Raw genomic sequence first — 19,956 nt, 5'->3', positions numbered from 1 at the left:
ACTTTTTTTTAACACTTGTTTTTACATCTGGGACTCTCATGAATCCTACTCTTTCATGTTTGGCTTACCACGGGATTCACCAGCAATGTTTGCATTTGTTTTCACTTGCATCTTTTTGTCATTTTCTGATCGAGGGATTTCAGTTTCCCTGTCTTCACAGTCATTCAGGAGTCCCTATGCAGTATCTCGTCTGTTTAGGACTGAGTTTAGCCTTGGTTCTATATCATCAATTGAGTTTTCTCATATTATTTGGCTAGTTTTTGAGTTTCTCTTCCCCTTTTCTGGTATTTTGCCTTTTGTGATTCTGAGACACTGTTTTTCTTCAGTGTTTTCCTCACCTAAGTTTCCAACACCTACTCTGGTGGGGTTTTGCAGTCTAGTTCTTTGAAAGCTTATTTTTTGGGCCTTCAATCTCTTTGGAATTCAAAATTGTACTTCCTGTTTCTTTTACTCTACTTCTTTATCTCTACTGGACAAGTACTCTCAGGTATCAAATGTAGACTTATAGGGCTTTATTAAGTGAAATGTTTAGACAATTCGCTGTACACAAAACCATGATATTTCTGTGAGAACAATTTTTTATAGACTTTGATGCCATGACCTTTTGCTGTGTGTGTTGTCTGGTATATCTCTAATTGCTGGTGTTGCCTTTGATGTTTTGAACACCACTTATTTTTTCCATCAGTATAACCTCAGTTTTATTACACTTAAATCACAGTTCTGAAAGTGTATGGGACACTTCCTCTTGTGGAAATGAGGCTTCTAAAGGTTTTCAGCTCTGCAGGCTGCTCTATGTCACTTTTGGAGTGTTTCCAAAACAGCATCACAACAGTGCGCTTGTGCTTTCTATTGCCATGGGAATGTCCCCATGTTACCAGTTCTTCCCAGAGCTTCTCTGTCTACAGAAACACATTGGAAAGATATCTAAGGATGTCATGCATCAGGGTCTGCTGTAATGATCCCACAGCCCCACCTATGTGTCCTCAGTGCTGTACCATGTCAGTGACTTCCAAAATGTAGCATCTGCATTGTGAGATAATGAGGAAGGAAATGCTTCATCTTCTCATGCTGTAGGCTTTGATCAGTCTTTTTTGTTCTCTCATCCTTGTGGCAAGGAACCATGAAGGCAACGTCAGGGCTGTTTCACCTCCTCTGCCTCAAACCAAACAATCCCAGTGCAGGCTATGAATGTAGAAGATCTTAAAGCTTTTGATACTTATTTCAAACCCCAGACCCCCTGGATCACTCAGACTAGATGCATGATATCTCTGATTGAGCCCCACACGTGCTCTATTGGCAATATGCCAAATTGGTCCCTGGTCCTGCAGCTGCAGTGGATGTGGCCATGGGACATTTTGATAAACTAAACCTGGCGTGCCAGTCTGGTTGCATTATCATTGGTGTCACAGGTCAGTTTGCTCTCTTGATAGGACCCAACAAAATCCATAATGCACTCCAGATCCCTGAGACTCAGCTTGTGCTATCATCCATAGCCCTATCCCTCATTTTCTGCAGCCTCTGCCAGCTCAAATTTGGCAGCTCAGGTCTTGGTCTCAGAATCAATTCTGGGAATATTTTGTGCTGATTTATTTGAGTTCTGTCAGCTAAGCATCTGCTGTGCACTCTTCTAACACTCAGCACATCACTTTCAATCCCATGTATCCTGTCCACTTGAGAGTGTGCATCCAAGGAAAACAGAGTTTCACCTTTGCTGCTCCATTACCAGAGGTCAGGTCCTGCACTGATTTCCATTCTCTACTTTGCCTTCTCCTCCTTCCAGGTTTTCTGAGGCCTCAATCTGTCTTTGGAAGTAACAGACCAAGCTTAGACTTGTGTCCTGAGCCAAGGGCTTTGTGATTGGATATTTACCTTGCTGTGTACATGGGAGTGAGTGAGCATAGTTTCCACTGGTACCCTGCCAACTGGGCATTGATAAATCAAAACTTTCCAGAGATAACTCACAGAAATGTGATTCTTGTTTAGCTCTTTTTTCTATACAGACATGGTGGGAGGGTATGTCTGAAGACTCCAATTTTGACATTGTGTTGATAACTCAGTGGCAGTCTTTCAAAGGTTAATAGAATTGATTTACATATTTTGGGATTTATGTGAAAATGAAGCTAGTTTTTGAAACATACAAAATCTACCTTGAAGCCAGACTTGTGAAATTCTTGTAACATTTTGTCATCCCTAAGGAAAACATATACAGATAGAATGAAAAATAGCAGTCCAAAATGATTAAGGGGACATGTCAACTCTTTACTGTTGATGCTTCCAACACTAGGAGGAAACATGAAATAACTATTGAAAAAATGAAATAACCCCAAACCTGGGTTTCCCTGTTGCATGTGGTGCCCTTTCCTCCCAATGACACATACTGCCCAAAGTTGGCATTTCAAGGGGTAACATTCCTCTCTAGTAAAACACAAGACAAACCAAACAAAATATATACATACATTCTTGGTTCCAAAAGAACCTAGAGGCTTTATAGCTATGAGAAAACTGTTGCAGCTTTGCTAGGCTATTGGGAACTAGGTGTTCTTCTATCAGTGGTGAGAACACTTAATTGTCCGATCATGTTGGGTAAAGCAATTATCAAAACCAAGTCTGCACCCCCAAGATATAGTGCTTGACTGATGGGAAAAGACCGTTCACATAAAGTGTGTCCTTTAATGTCTATGGCGAATTTTACAGTTCAGTTCACTAAATGACTTATAATATTTACCTATACGGTCTTGAAAATCTGAGGCCTAATACATTTCAAGTTCAGTCAAATATTCCCCTCACTTACCACACTCCTTCACCCCAAAAAAGACATAACCCAAGCATTTGCTGAATGTAGGGGAAGGTCATCATTCCTTTCTGTGAGCTAATTATTCAATTCCTACCTATTTTATTTGAGAATATTTGACTTTGAGGAGTTCACTGTTGTGCACAGAGTGTGAAAGTGGAGGATCTCTGATTCTAGGAGGGTCTTGCTCTTCTCCTACTTTCTTCATTGCAGCTCATTTGGTGATCTTTTGAAATGGATGCCTGAGTGGAGGGGAGGGAAGAGAAAGTGCTTCATAGCTAGGCCCAACCCTGGGAAAAGGCTTACCTGGGCTTGGAGCTTTGTGGTCTGAATGGTTTGTAAATTCCCCTTGGGACATGTGGATTCTCATGACTTATTCCACCAACATGAGCGATTTTACCATCTCTGCCTTCTCTTCTCTTTTAGACGTCAGGAATCTTGGACCCGTTCTTGGAGCAGAGAATTGAGTACCTTCCTCAAGTGCACGTAGGTGTTCCACAGGTTTCTGCCATTATCAGCGAGGCTCAATATATCTCGTGATTGTCTTTCTTGCCTGGGATCCTCTGCAGAAGTCTCCATGCCAGTATTCTCCATTGTAGGAGAACAACCATCATCAATGTGTTCGCATCTCTCCTCAATCCATGCAGCCAAATTTTCTGCCAGGTTCTCTTCGTGTCTCCCATAAAGTCGACTTCTACAGGACTGGGCATGTCTAAAAGTACCTCGGAGCCTCACCAGTAAGCTGATGACAGGCAGATCTTCCACTGTCTGACTTTTCAATTTCTAGAAACTGACCCATGATCTCAGGCCACTGGGCAGCAACAGTATCTCGAACTTACAGAGCTTCCTAAACAATAGACTTAAGCCAAGCTCCACAGAGTGTGGCAACCCCACCATGACACTGATCCACCCACCGAGCTCTGCCAAGTTACCTTGGATCCACCAGCTCATAACAAGCCTCGTGGAACAAACCAACATTCCACCTGGAATCTAACCAGTAACTGCCATCCTCAATTGTTGCTGCATTTTTACAGTGTTGGTGAAGTGGCTGCATCAGACGACAGGTACTTAAGGTAAAAGTGATTCTCCCCATTAGCGTCCCATTGTCCTTTATTTCCCACCCTCTTTCCTTTAGTTCAGTTCTCTAAACACAGTACAAATGGAGGGAAGTGTGTCCATGATAAGTTTATGGTTTCATTCATCTTAAAACTTTCTAACAGTTAACAGTACAAAAAGACCCACTAAAGGAAACATATGTTTGTGTAATATCCATTCACCCATAATATATATCCGTCTGTTGATTTTCTGCTGAAAGACCCACAGTCTCAGAACATGGATCCATTTGTTTCATGGGGGCTGAAAATCCAAGAAATGAAACCATTCCCAAAATACACTTTACTGTCTGTCTCTCTTACTCTTAGAACAGTTTTGTAGAGCTGCTTTTCTTTGTTATAGATGTATGCCATTTAATCTCGTCGTAGTGTGGAATATGCCATTCATTCTTCATGTTGGAAGACTTTAAGAATATATCACGGAGTATGAATCCATTATATTCAAAATAGGCATTTGGGTTAGGTCACGATGTGCTCTTATGAATCAATATTTATGAATATTGATGCACGCATCTGTTTTCTGAATACAGGTATATTGAGTACATGCAAGCACTGATACTGGGTCGATGCATGCTGAATTATCCTTGACATCACTTTGCATATTTTCTTTTGAATTATAACGGTTCCTGTGGATATTATCAGCCAACAATACTCTTTTGGTGTTTGTTTGTTTGTTTGTTTGTTTGTTTGTTTGATTGCTTGTTCTTAGATTTGCAAACACATTCGTCCTTGCATCTCTCTGTTTGCTTTAAACAGAGAGTCATATAAGATGATTCACTTATTATAGGGCTGAAAATCCCCTATGTTTTCCTGCTTCCCTCTCCCATCTTTAGGGTTTTGATGTCCTCCTTGCCTTCTTCTTGTTTATTGTCTGCAACTCATGGCTCTTCTTGCATTTCCAGTGACGGTTTTCTTATTTCCATTTCAACTAGCTTCTTTTCTATTCAGGGCAGTATTCTGAATCTTTCTTTTAGGAAAAGTTTCAAACTGCTGAATTCTTAAAGTTTCCAGGTATCTGAAATTCTCTAGCTCTGCCGTTATTAGAAATGGCGGTCTTGTTGCATAAGCTACCCTAGATTGCAGCTGTTTCTCATTCACGATTTCATCTAAGTCCTGGCACTCCTGCTTATCCTGCAATATTTCTGCCGAGATATAAGCTGAAACCCCTCTGGAGGTTCTGTTGTGACTTAGTTGCTTCCTTCTAGGTGCATTGGTAATCACTGTGTAGATCATGAACTTTGTTGATTTGAATGATAATACAGCTGCTTGTAGGTCTATTGGGATTCCACATAATTTGGATGCTGTTTGCTTACTTTTTTTGTATAGATGATTGCTTCTTCGTTTTCAGCAATTTTCTGTCTGATTTTTTTCCAAATATCTTTTCAGACTGAATAATCTTTTCTTGCTTTTAACTCTGGGACTCTTATGAATCCTATTCTTTCATGCTTTGTCTTAACCCAGGATTCAACAGCAATGTTTGCGTTGGTTTTCCTTTGCTTTTCTATGTCATTTTCTGATCGAGGGATTTCAGTTCCCCTGTGTTCACAGACATTCACGAGTCCCTCTGCATTATCTAGTCTGCTTAGGACTGATTTTAGCCCTGCTATTATCTCATCCATTGAGCTTGCTGATTTTATTTTGCTCGTCTTTAGAGGGTCTCTTCCCCTTTTCTGGAATTCTGACTTTTGTGATTCTGAGACACTGTTGTTCTTCAGTGTTTCTATCACATCCATTTTAAATAAATGTCTGATAGTGTTTCACAGTCTAGTTGTTTGAAAGCTTTTTTTTGAGCCTTCAACCTCTTTGGAACTAAAAATGTTACTTCCTGTTTCTTTTACTATACTTCTTTATCTCTACTGGTCAGTTAATTTCAAGTATCTAATGTAGACTTGTAGGGCTTTTTAAGTGAAAGTTTAAGTCTCTTGTGTGTACAAAGTTCCATGATATTTGTGTGAGGACAATTTTTCCTACACATTGATGCCATGTCATTTTCCTATATGTGTTGTCTTGTATATATCTAAATGCTGGTGATGCCTTTGCTGTGATGAACACAGCATACTCTTCGTTTTGTATAACCTCAATTTACTACGCTTATGTCACTGTACTGAAAGTGCACAGGACTGTTTCTCTTGTGGAAGTGAAGCATGTAAAGCTTTTCAGCTCTGCAAGCTGTTGAATGTCATTTTGGAGTGTTTCAAAAACAGTATCATGACTGTGAGCTTGTCCTTTCTATTTCTATGGGAATGTACCAATGTTATGAGTTCGTTCCAGAGCTTCTCTGTCTACCGAAAAACCTGTGGAAACATATCTAAAGATGTCATGCATCAGGACCTGCAGTCATTATCACAGTGCCCCAGCTAGGTATCCTCCCTGAAGTATACTGTCAGTACCATTGAAAATGTAGCATTAACATTTGGTAGATAATGGTGAAGGAAATGCTTCATCTTCTCACGTTGTGAACCTAGACCACTGTTCTTTGTTCTCTCATCCTTGTGGCTTTGGACCATGAAGGCAACCACAGTGCTGTCCCTCATCCTTTGCCTCATAACAAACCGTAATCTCAGTCCAGTCTATCAATATAGCAGATCCTGAGGCTTTGGAAACTGATTTATACACCAAGGCCCCCTGGATCCCTCAGACCTGATGCTTGATGTCTCTAATTGGACCCCACACATGCTCTATTGGCAAAATTCCAAATTGGACCCTGGGCCTGCAGATGCAGTGCATGTGGCCATGGGACATTTCGAGAAACTCAACCTCATGCGCCTGGTTTGTTGCTTTTTCATTGAGTTCCCAGGTCTGTTTCCTCTCTGGATAAGGCCAACCACAATCCACAACACACTCCAGTTCCCTGATACTCAGCGTGTGCCATCACCCATAGCCCTATCCCTCATTGTTCATAGCCAAAGTGAGCCCAAATTTGGCAGCACTGATGTTGGTCTCAGAATCAATTGTGGGGATATTTTGTGCTGATTTCTTTGAGTTCTGTCAGCCAAGCATCTGCTGTGCACTCTACTAACACTCAGCGCATCGCTTTCAATCCCATGTGTCCTGTCCGCTTGAGAGTGTGCGTCCAAATAAAACAGGGTTTCACCTTTGCTGCTCCATCAGCAGAGGTCAGGTCCTGCACTGATTTCCATTCTCTACAAGGCCTTTTTCTCTTTCCAGGTTTTCTGAGGTATCATTCTGTCTTTGGAAGTAAGAGACCACTCTTTGTCAAGTGTCCTGGACCATGGGCTGGGTGAGTGGATGTTTATTTTGCTGTGTACATGGGAGCAAGTGGGCACTGTTTGCACAGGTACTCTGCCAATTGGCTATGAATAAATCAACACTTTCCATATATAACACACAGAAATGTGATTCTTGTTTATCTCTTTTTCTATAAAGCCATGGTGGGAGGGATTCTCCAAAGAATCCAGTTTTTTGACATTTTGTTGATACCTCAGTTGCGGTCTTTCAAAATGTTAATAGAATTGATGTACAAATTGGGGATTTATATGAAAATGAAGTTAGTTTTTGAAACATACTAAATCTACCTACAAGCCAGACTTGTCAAATTCAGGTAACATTTTGTCAGCTCTAAGGGAAACATAGACAGATAGAATGTAAAATAGCAGTCCAAAATGATGAAGGTGTCATGTCAACTGTTTACTGTTGATGTCTGCAATACAAACAGGAACCATGAAATAAATATTGGAACCATGAAATAACCCCAACCCAGTGTTTCCATTTTGCATGTGGTGCCCTTTCTCCCAGTGACTCATACTGGCCAATGTTGTCATTTCAATGGGTAACATTTCTCTCTAGGAAGACACAAGCAACCCAAACCACTTATTTAAATATAGGCTTGGTTCCAAGACACCTAGAGGCATTATAGCTATGAGAAAACTGCTGCAGCTTTGCTAGACTATTGAGAAACAGGTTCTCTTTTATCAACGATGAGAAAGGTAAATCATCTGATCGTGTTGGGTAAAGCAATTTAAGCCAACTAAGTGGGCACCCCGTGATATACTGCACCCGGGACTTGAACGAAGGGAAAAGACGGTCCACATAACTTGTGTCCTTATATGTATATGGCGACTTTTACACTTCAGTTCACTAACTGACTTATAATAGTTACCTACACTGTCTTGAAAAGCTGAGGAAAAATACTTATTCAAGTTCAGTCAAATAATCCCCTCGCTTGCCAAACTCTCTTCAGCCAAATAAGATGTAACCCCAACACTTGATAAATCAAGGGGTAGATAATCATTTCTTTGTGTGAGCTATATATTGAAACCCTATCTATTTTATTCGAGAGTATTTGACCTTTGAGGAGTTCAGTGTTGTGCACAGAGTGTGAAGTTGGAGGAACTCTGGTTCTAGGAGGGGCTTGCTATTCTCCTTCTGGCTGCATTGCAGCTCAGGGTCTGATCCTTTGAAATGGATGCCTGAGTGGAGGGGAGGGAAGAGCAATTGCTTGATAGCTAAGCCCAAACTTGGGAAAAGGTTTATCAGGGCTTCATGCTCTGTGGTCTGTGAGATTTGTAAATGCCCCTTGGGATGTGTGGATTCTCACGACCTCTTCCAGGAACATGAGTGGTTTTATCATCTTTGCCATCTCTTCTCTTTTAGACGTCAGGAGCCTTGGGCCACTTCTTAGAGCAGAGAATTTAGTACATTCCTCAAATGCACGTTGACTCTCCACAGTTTTATGTTAGTATCAGCGAGTCTCAATATGTCTCATGAATGACTTTCGAGCCTGGTATTCTCTAAAGTAGTCTCCATGAGAGTATACTCAATTGTAGCAGAACAACTCTCATCAATGTGTTCGCATCTCTCCTCAATCAGTGCAGCCAGCCTTTCTGCCAGCTTCTCTTCGTGTCTCCCATAAAGTCGACTTCTACAGGACTGGGTAAGTCTGAAAGTATATCAGAGCCTCACCAGTAAGCTGATGACAAGCAGATCTTCCACTGTCTGCCTTTTAGTTTCTAGAAAATGACCCGTGATCTCAGGCCATTGGGCAGCATCAGTATCTCGAAATAACACATCTTCCTGAAGAATACACCTAAGCCAAGCTCCACAGAGGGCAGCAGCCCCTCCATGACACTGATTCACCCACAGAGCTCTGCCCAGATACCTTGGATCCACCAGCCTCAACAAGCCTTGTGGAACACACAACAATTCCACCTGGATTCAAACCGGTAACTGCCATCCACAATGGTTGCTGCATCTTATCAGTGTTGGGGGAGGGGCTGCATCAGACGAGAGGTTCCTAAAGTAAATGTGATTCTGTCCATTAGCGTCCCATTGTCCTTTGTTTCCTACCCTCTTTCCTTTAGTTCAGAACTCTAAACACAATACAAACGAAGGGAAGTTTGTCCATGATAAGTTTATAGTTTCACCCATCTTTAAACTTTCTAACAGTTAACAGTACAAAAAGGCCCACTATAGGAAACATATGTTTGTGTAATATCCATTCACCCATAATACATATCTCTCTGTTGATTTTCTGCTGAAAGACCCACAATCTCAGAACATGGATCCATTTTTTTCATGGGGGCTGAAATTCCTAGAAATGAAACCAATCCCAAACTGCACTTTACTGTCTGTCTCTCTTACTGTTACTACAGTTTTGTAGAGCTACTTTTCTTTGTTCTAAGTGTATGCCATTTATTCTCTTCGTAGGGTTGAATATGTCATTCATTCATACTTGTACAGCTGTATCACGGACTATGAATCAATTTTATTCAAAATATGCATTTGGGTTAGGTCACGATGTGCTCTTATGAATCAATATTTATGAATATTAATCCACGCATCTGTTTTCTGAATACAAGTGTGTTGAGTACATGCAAGCAGTGATATTTGGTCGATGCGTGCTGAATGAACCTTGACATCACTTTGCATATTTTCTTTTGAATTATCACGAACCTGTGGATATATATCAGCCAACCGTACTCTTTTGGTGTTTTTTTGTTTGTTTGATTATTTGTTTGCTTTTTCTTTGATTTGCAAACACATTCGGTCATGCATCTCTCTGTTTGCTTCAAACAGAGAGTCATATAAGATGATTCACTTATTATAGGGCTGAAAATCCCCTTTATTTTCCTGCTTCCCTCTCCCATCTTTAGGTTATTGATGTCCTCCTTGCCTTCTTCTAGTTAATTCTCTGCAACTTATTGCTCTTCTTGCATTTCCAATGATGGATTTCTTATTTCCATTTGGTCTTGCTTCTTTTCTCTACAGGGTAGAATTCACAATATTTCTTTAAGATAAGTATTGAAATGCTGAATTCTTTTAAGTTTTTCCGGTCTGTGAAATTCTCTAGTTCTGCCGTTATTAGAAATGGTGGTCTTGTGGCATAGGCTAGCCTAGATTGCACATTTTTCTCATTCAGGATTTCGTCCAAGTCCTGGCACTCGTTCATGTCCTGCAAAATTTCTGCCGAGATATAAGCTGAAACCGCTCTTACGGTTCTGCTGTGACTTAGTTGCTTTCCTCTAGGTGCAATGAAAATCACTGGGTTGATCATGAACTTTGATGATTAGAATGATAATACAGCTGCTTGTAGGTCTATTGGGATTCCACATAATTTGGACACTCTTTGCTTCCTTTTGCTGTACGGATGATTGTTTCTTAGCTTTCAGCAAATTTCAGTCTGATTATTCTCCAAATATCTTTTCTGTCTTTTGTTTTATATCTTGCTGTTCCCACTGGGACTCTTATGAAACATATTCTTTCATGATTTGTCTTACCCCAGGATTCAACAGCAGTATTTGCATTGGTTATGCCTTGCATTTCTATGTCATCTTCTGATAGAGGGATTTCAGTTCCCCTGTTTTCACAGTCATCCATGAGTCCCTCTGTATTATCTAGTCTGATTAGGACAGAATTTAGCCCTGGTAATATCTCATCCATTGAGATTTCTGATTTTATTTTCTCGTCCTTAGAGGTTCTCTTCCCCTTTTCTAGAATTCTGCCTTTTATGATTCTGAGACACTCTTGTCCTTCAGTGTTTCTCTCCCCTCCATTTTCAATACTTGCTCTGATAGTGTTTCAGTCTAGTTGTATGAAAGCTTTTCTTTGGGCCTTCAATTTCTTTGGAACTGAAAATGGTACTTCCTGTTTCCTTTACTATACTTCTATATCTCTACTGGTCAATTACTATCAGGTATTTAATGCAGACTTGTAGGGCTTTTTAAGTGAAACTTTTGGTCTGTTGTGTGTATGCAATTCCATGATATTTCTGTGAGGACAATTTTTCCTATTCATTGATGCCATGTCATTTTCCTGTGTGTGTTGTCTTGTATATCTCTATTTGCTGGTGATGCCTCTGTTGTGATGAACACACCATACCCTTCTCCTTTAGTATAACGTCATTTTTACTACGCTTATGTCACTGATCTGAAAGTGCACAGGACCCTTCCTCTTGTGGAAATGAAGCATGTCAAGGTTTTGAGATTTGCAGGCTCTTTAATGTTATTTTGATGTGTTTTGAAAACAACATCATGACAGTGAGCTTGCCATTTCTATTTCCATGGGAATTTCCCAATGTAACAAGTTCTTTCCAGAGCTTCTCTGTCTACAGAAAAAACTGTGGAAACATATATAAGGATGTCATGCATCAGTGACTGCTGCCATTACTGCATAGTACCAGCTAGGTGTCCTTGGTGCCATAACCATTCAGTGCCATTCAAAATGTAGCATCTGCATTTCAGAGATTATGGTGAAGGAAATGCTTCATTTTCTCACACTGTGTACCTAGACCAGTGTTCTTTGTTCTCTCATCCTTGTGGCTAGGGACCACGAAGGCAAACACAGATTTCCTGCATAATCTGCCTCATACCAAACGTAATCCCAGTCCAGTCTCTAAATGTAGCAGATCCTAAGCCTTTGGAAAATGATTTCAACCATAAGGCCCCCTGGATCACTCAGACCATATGCATGATATCTCTGATTGAGCCCCACATGTGCTCTATTGGCAAAATACCAAATTGGTCCCTAGGCTTACAGATGCAGTGTATGTGGCCATGGGACATTTCGAGAAACTCAACCTCATGCACCAGGTTTATAGCTTTCTCATTGGTGTCCCAAGTCAGCTTCCATTCTGGATAGGGAGAACCACAATCCACAACACACTCCAGATCCCTGAGGTTCAGCATGTGTTATCATCCATTGCCCTATCCCTCATTGTTTGCAGCCACTGTGAGCCCAAATATGGCAGCACCAACCTTGGTCTCAGAATCAATTGTAGCGATGTTTTGTGCTGATTTCTTTGAGTTCTGTCAGCCAGGCATCTGCTGTGCACTCTTCTAACACTCAGCACATCGCTTTCAATCCCATGCATTCTGTCCACTTGAGAGTGTGCTTCAAAGTAAAACAGGGATTCACCTTTGCTTCTGCATTAACAGAGATCAGGTCCTGCACTGATTTCCATTCTCTAATTTGACTTCTCCCCCTTCCATGTATTCTGAGGCCTCATTCTGTCTTTGGAAATAAGAGATCACTGTTTGGCAAGTGTCGTGGACCACGCACTGGGTGAGTGGATGTTTATCTTGCTGTGTAGATGGGAGTGAGTGAGTGTAGGTTGCACTGCTACCCTGACAACTGGACATCAATAAATCAACACTTTCCATGTATAACTCACAGAAATGTGATTCTTCTTTATCTCCATTTTCTATACAGCCATGGTGGGAGGGTTTTTCTGAAGACTACAGTTTTGAAATTGTGTTGATACCTCAGTTGCAGGCTTTCAAAAATTTAGTAGAATTGATTTATATTTTTGGGGATTTATATGAATATGAAGATAGATTTTGAAACATACTAAATCTGCCTACAAGCCAGACTTGTCACATTGAGGTACCATTTTGTCAGCTCTAAGGGAAAAGAAGACAGAATGTAAAAAAGCAGTCCAAAATGATGAAGGGGACAGGTCAAATGTTAAATGTTGATGCCTCCAACACAAACAGGAACCATGAAATAAATATTGGTCCCATGAAATTACCCTCACAAAATGTTTCCCATTTGCATGTATTGCCCTTTTCACCCAGTGGATTGTACTGGCCAATGTTGTCATTTCTATGGGTAATATTTCACTGTAGGAAGACACAAGGTAACCCAAACTACTTATTTATATATACGCTTGGATCCAAAAGCAACTACAGGCATTAAAACTATGAGAAAACTGCTGCAGCTTTGATAGGCTATTGAGAACCAGGTGCCCTTTTATCAAAGATGAGAATGCTTAATCTTCCAATTATGTTGTGTAAAGTAATTAAACACAACCATGTCTGCACCCATATGATATACTGCACCAGGGGCTTCAGTGAAGGAAAAGACTATCAACATATCATGTGTCCTTACATGTCTATGGCGACTTTTACAATTCAGTTCACTAACTGACTTATACTAGTTACCTAGACTGTATTGAAAAACTGAGGACACATACATATACAAGTTCAGTCAAAGATTCCCCTCACTTACCACACTCACTTCACCCCAAAGAAGATGTAACCACAGTATTTGCTGAATCTAGGGGAAGGTCATCATTTCTTTGTGTGAGTTAATATTCAATTCCTACCTATTTTAGTTGGGAGTATTTGACCATTGAGGAGTACAGTGTTGTGCATGGAGAGTAAAGTTGTAGGAACACTGATTCTAGGAGGTGCTTGCTATACTCCTACTGGCTTCAATGCAGCTCAGGTGCTGATCCTTTGAAATGGATGGCTGAGTGTAGGGGAGGGAAGAGCAAGTGCTTGATAGCTAGGACCAACCCTGGGAAAAGGCTTACCAGGGATTCGTGCCCTGAGGTCTGAGTGATTTATAAATGCCCCTTGGGACGTGTGGATTCTCATGACCTCTTAAAAGAACAAGAGGCATTTTATCAACTCTGCCATCTCTTCTCTATTAGACGTCAGGATTCTTGGACCAGTTCTTTTAGCAGAAAATTGAGTACCTTCCACAAGTGCACGTTGACCCTCCACAGGTTTCTGTCAGTATCAGCAAGGCTCAATATTTCTCATGAATGTCTTTTGAGCCTGGTATTCTCTACAGAAGTCTGCATGCCAGTATTCTCCATTGTAGCAGAAGAACACTCATCAATGTGTTCACATCTCTCCTCAATCCGTGCACTCATCCTTCTGACAGCTTCTCTTGGTGTCTCCCATGAAGTCGACTTCTACAGGACTGGGCAAGTCTGAAAGTCCCTCGGAGCCTCACCAGTAAGCTGATGACAGGCAGATCTTCCACTGTCTGCTGTTTCAATTTCTAGAAACTGACCCGTGATCTCAAGTCTTTGGGCAGCATCAGTATCTCGAAATTACACAGCTTCCTGAAAAATAGACCTAAGCCATGTTCCACATAGGGCGGCATCCCCTCCATGACCCTGATCCACTCACAGAGCTCTGCCCAGTTACCTTGGATCCACCAGCTACACCAAGACTCGCAGAACACACTGACATTCCACCTGGAATCAAACCGGTACCTGCAATCCACAATATTTGCTACATCTTGTCAGTGTTGGGGGAGGGGCTGCATCAGACGAGAGTTTCCTAAGGTAAATATGATTCTCTCCATTAGCATCCCATGGTCCTTTTTTCCCTACCCTCTTTGCTTTAGTTCAGATCTCTATACACAGTACAAACCGAGGGAAGTGTGTCCATGTTAAGTTTATGGTTCCACACGTCTTTAACCTTTCTAAAAGTTAACAGTTCACAAAGACCCCACTATAGGAATCTTAAGTTTGTGTAATAGCCATTCACCCAGAATACATATCTGTCTCTTGCTTTTTGGCTGAAACTCTCACACTCTCAGATCATGGATTCATTTGATTCATGGGGGCTGAAATTCCTAGAAATGAAGCCCATCCTAATGTACACTTTAATGTTTGTCTCTTTTGCTCTTAGTACAGTTTTGTATAGCTACTTTTCTTTGTTATAGGCATATGCCATTTATTCTTACGTAGGGTTGAATAGGCGATTCATTCATCCTGTAGGATGTCTAGTAAATCTATATAATGAAATACGAATCAATGTTATTCAAAATAGGCATTTGGTTTAGGTCACGATATGCTCTAATGAATCAACTTTTTGAATATTAATGCACGCATCTGTTTTCTGAATACAAGTGTTTTGAGTACATGCCAGCAGCGATAATGTATCGATGCGTGCTGAATGATTCTTGACACCCATTTGAGTATTTTCTTTTGAATTATCATGGTTTCTTTGGGTATATGTCAGCCAACCATAGTATTTGGTGTTTGTTTGTTTGTTTGATTTTTTGTTTGTTTGTTTGTTCTTTGTTTTGCAAACACATTAGGCCATGCATCTCTCCGTTTGCAGCAGAGAGTCATATAAGCTGATTAACTTTGTATAGTGCTGAAAATCACCTATGTTTACCTGCATCCCTCTCCCATCTTTAGGGTTTTAATGTCCTCCTTCCCTTCTTCTTGTTTATTCTCTGCAACTCTTTGCTCTTCTTGCATTTCCAATGATGGTTTTCTTATTTCAATTTCATTTTGCTACTTTTCAATTAAGGGTAGAATTCTCAATCTTTGTTTAATGATAAGGTTCGAGCTGCTGAATTCTTTTACGTTTTGCCGGTCTATGAAATTTTCTAGATCTGCCGTTATCAGAAATGGCAGTCTTGTGGCATAGGCTACCCTAGAATGCAGATTTTTCTCATTCAGGTTTTGGTCTATGTCCTGGCACTCCTACCTGTCCTGCAATATTTCTGTCGAGGTATAAGCTGAAACCCCTATGGTCTTTCTGTTGTAACTAAGTTGCTTTCCTCTAGGTGCATTTAAAATCACTGGGTTGATCATGAAATTTGATGATTTGAATAATACAGCTGCTTGTAGGTTTATAGGGATTCCACATAATTTGGATGCTGTTTGCTCCTGGTTTCATATAGATGATTGTTTCTTGGCTTTCAGCAAATTTCAGTCAGATTTTTCTCCAAATATCTTTTCAGAGGTTTTTTTTTTTTTTTTTTTGTATACCCAGCTTTTCCTTCTGAGACTCTTATGAATCCTAGTCTTTCATGCTTTGTCTTACCCCAGGATTCAACAGCAATATTTGCATTGGTTTACACTAGCTTTTCTGTGTCATCTTCTGATAGAGGGATTTCTGTTCCCCTTTGTTCAGACATTCACGAGTCGCTCTGCATTATCTAGACTGCTCAGGACTGACTTTTAATCTGCTATTATCTTATACATTGAGTTTACTTATTTTATTTGGCTCATCTTAGAGGTTCTCTTCCCCTTTTCTGATATTCTGCCTTTTGTGATTCTGAGACACTGTTGTTCTTTATTGTTTCTCTCACCTCCGTTTTCAATAATTTCTCTAGTAATGTTTCAAAATCTAGTTGTTTCAAAGCTTTTTTTTGGCCTTCAATCTCTTTGGAACTGAAATTGTTACTTCCTGTTTCTTCTACCATATCTTTATCTCTATTGGTCAAGTACTATCAGGTATCTAATGCAGACTTGTAAGGCTTGGTTAAGTGAAACTTTTAGTCTATTTGGTGTACCCAATCCCATGATATTTCCCTGAAGACAAATTTTCCTTGACATTGAAGCCATTTCGTCTTCCTGTGTGTGTTGTCTGGTATACCTCTATTTACTGGTGATACCTTTGTTGTGATGAACACACCATACGTGCATCATTTAGAATAATCTCCTTTTATTATGCTTATGTCACTTTTCTGAAAGTGCACAGGACCCTTCCTCTTGTGGAAATGGAGCATCTAAATGTTTTCAGCTCTGTAGGCTGTTGTATGTCATTTTGGAGTGTTTTCAAAACAGAATATTGTTAGTGCACTTGTCCTTTCTAGTTCTATGGGAATGTCCCAATTTTACCAGTTCTTCCCAGAGCTTCTCTGTCTACAGAAAAACCTGTGGAAACATATCTAAGGATGTCATGCATCAGGGCCTGCTGCCATTATCCCACAGCCCCACCAAGTTGTCCTCGGTGCCGTACAATTTCAGTACTATCCAAAATGTAGCATCTGCATTTGAGAGGTAATGGTGAATGAAATGCTTCACCTTCTCATGCTGCGGACCTAGACAACTAACCTTTGTTCTCTCATCCTTGTGGCTTGGGACCACAAAGGCAAACACAGCGATGTCCTGCATCCTCTGCCTCATACCAAAACTTAATCCCAGTCCAGGCTAGGAAACTAGCTGATCCTAACACTTTGCAATCTGATTTCAACCCCAAGGACCCCTGGATCCCTCAGACCAGATGCATGATTTCTCTAATTGAGCCCCACTCTTGCTCTATTGGCCAAATGTCAAATTGTTCCCTTGGCCTGCAGATGCAGTGAATGTGGCCATAGGACATTTCGATAAACTCAACTTTGCGCACAGGGTGGTTGCTTTCACGTTGGGGTCTAAGGTCAGTTTCCTCTCTTGGTAGGGCAAACCACAATCCACAACACACTCCGGATCCCTGAGACACAGCGTGTGACATCATACATAGCCTTATACCTCATTTTCAACAGCCAATGCTAGCTCAAATTTGGCAGCTCGGATCTTGGTCTCAGAATCAATTGTGGGGATATTTTGTGCTGATTTCCTTGAGTTCTGTCAGCCAAGTATTTTCTGTGCATGCTTCTAACACTCAGCGCATTGCTTTCAATCCCATGTGTCCTTTCCGCTTGAGATTGTGTGTCCAAGTAAAACAGAGTTTCACCTTTGCTGTTCCATCACCAGACGTCAGGTACTGCACTGATTTCCATTCTCTACTTTGCCTTCTCCTCCTCCCAGGTTTTCTGAGGCCTCATTCTCTTTTGGAACTAAGGGACCACTCTTCAGCATGTGTCCTGAACCACGGGCTTCATGAGTGGATGTTTATCTTGCTGTGTACATGGGAACGAGTGAGCATAGTTGGCACTAATACCCTGCCAACTGGGCATCGAGAAATCAACACATTCTATATATAACTCACAGAAATGTGATTCTTGCTTATCTCTGTTTTCTATACAGCCATGGTGGGAGGGTTTGTCCGAAGACTACAGTTTTGACATTGTGTTAATATCTCAGTTGCAATCTTTCAAAAGGTTAATAGAATTGATTTACATATTTTGGGATTTATATGAAAATGAAGTTAGATTTTGAAACATACTAAATCTAATTACAAGCCAGACTTGTGAAGTTCTTTTACAATTTTGTCAGGTCTAAGGGAAAAATAGACAGATAGAATGTACAGTAGCAGTCCAAAATGATGAAGGGGACAGGTCAAATCTTTACTTTTGATACCTACAACACCAACAGGAACCATGAAATAACTATTGGAACCATGAAATAACCCCCATCCTGGGTTTCCCTTCTGCATGTGCTGCACTTTCCTCCCAATGACACATACTGGCCAATGTTGTCATTTCAAGGGGGAACATTTCTCTCTAGGGAAACCCAATTAAACTAAAACACCATATTTATGTGTATTCTTGGTTCCAAAACTCCTAGAGGCGTTATAGCTATGAGAAAACTGCTGCAGTTTTGCTCTGCTATTGAGAACCAGGTGCTCTTCTATCAACCATGAGAACAAACGGTTGATCATGTTGGGTAAAGCAGTTTAACCCAACAAATTATGCACCAACATGATATACTGCACCTGGGGCTTCAATGAAGTGAAAAGATGGTCCACATATCATGTGTCCTTACATGTCTATGGTGACTTTTACAGTTCACTTCACTAACTGACTTATAACTGTTACCTATACTGTCTAGAAAAACTGAGACCTAATATATATCAAGTTCAGTCAAAGATTCCCCTCACTTACCAAACTCCCTTCACACCAAGGTAGATGTAACCCCAGCATTTGCTGAAACTAGGCTAAGTTCATCATTTCTTTGTGTGAGCTATGTATTCTATTCCTATCTATTATAGCCGACAGTATTTGATCTTTGAGGATTTAAGTGTTGTGCACAAAGTGTGAAGTTGGAGGAACACTGTAAGTAGGAGTGGCTTGCTTTTCTCCTACTGGCTTCATTGCAGCTCAAGTGCTGATCCTTTGAAATGGATGCCTGAGTGGAGGGGAGGAAAGAGCAATTTCTTGATATCTAGGCCCAACCCTGGGGAAAGTTTACCAGGGCCTCATGCTCTGTGTTCTGTATGATTTTTAAATGCCCCTTGGGATATGTGGATTCTCACAAACCCTTCCAAGAACATGAGCGGTTTTATCATCCCTGCCATTTCTTCTCTTTTAGACGTCAGGAATCTTTGACCACTACTTGGAGCAGAGAATTGAGTACCTTCCTCAAGTAAACGTTGACCCTCCACAGGTTTCTGCTAGTATCAGTGAGGCTCAACATGACTCATGAAAGACTTTCAAGCCTGGTATTCTCTAAAGAAGTCTTCATGCCAGTATTCTCTATTGTAGCAGAACAACTCTCATCAATGTGTTCGCACGTTTCCTCAATCTGTGCAGCCAGGTTTTCTGCCAGCTTCTCTTCGTGTCTCCATTAAAGTCGACTTCTACAGCACTGGGCAAGTCTGAAAGTACCTCACAGCCTCACGTGTATGCTGATGATGGGCAGATCTTCCACAGTCTGTCTTTTCAGTTTCTTGAAACTGACCCGTGATCTCAGGCCATTGGGAAGCAGCAGTATCTCGAACTTACAAATCTTTCCGAAATTAGACCTAAGCCAAGCTCCACAGAGGGTGGCAGTCCCTTCATGACACTGATCCACCCACAGAGCTCTGTCCAGTTAACTTGGATCCACCAGCCACAACAAGCCTGGTTGAACACACCAATATTCCATCTGGAAAGCAACCAGTAACTGCCATCTCCAATATTTGCTGTATCTTTCCAGTGTTGGGGGAGGGGCTGCATCAGACGAGAGATTCCTAAGATAAAAGTGATTCTCTCCAATAGCGTCCCATGGTCCTTTTTTTCCTACCCTCTTTCCTTTAGTTCAGAACTCTATACACAGTACAAAATAGGGAAGTGTGTTCATGTTAATTTTATGGTTCCACACATCTTTAACTTTTCTCACAGTTAAAAGTACAAAAAGACCCCACTATAGGAATCTTATGTTTGTGTAATAGCCTTTCACCCAGAATACACATCCGT

At 40.8% G+C, this 19,956-nt stretch overlaps 1 long non-coding RNA gene across 4 annotated transcripts in view; it reads left to right on the top strand.

Annotated features, from left to right (window-relative positions):
- The window catches only part of LOC135320777 (uncharacterized), a 75,083-nt gene that overhangs the window by 23,094 nt on the left and 32,033 nt on the right, over positions 1-19,956 (top strand). For 2 of the 4 annotated variants that reach the window (XR_010380109.1, XR_010380108.1), the window contains exons 3-5: positions 3,218-3,864; positions 7,072-7,144; positions 8,871-9,086. This is a non-coding gene — a long non-coding RNA (uncharacterized LOC135320777). Of the gene's footprint in view, positions 1-3,217; positions 3,865-7,071; positions 7,145-8,738; positions 8,798-8,870; positions 9,087-17,647; positions 17,689-19,956 lie in introns of those variants that run through there. The other 2 variants (XR_010380110.1, XR_010380111.1) reach the window with 2 other exon arrangements.

The sequence above is a fragment of the Camelus dromedarius genome, unplaced genomic scaffold (assembly GCF_036321535.1).
Source record: "Camelus dromedarius isolate mCamDro1 unplaced genomic scaffold, mCamDro1.pat HAP1_SCAFFOLD_121, whole genome shotgun sequence".
Classification (NCBI taxonomy): Eukaryota; Metazoa; Chordata; class Mammalia; order Artiodactyla; family Camelidae; genus Camelus; species Camelus dromedarius.
Note: the sequence above shows the minus strand (reverse complement) of the source record. Positions and strands in the feature narration are given on the sequence as shown.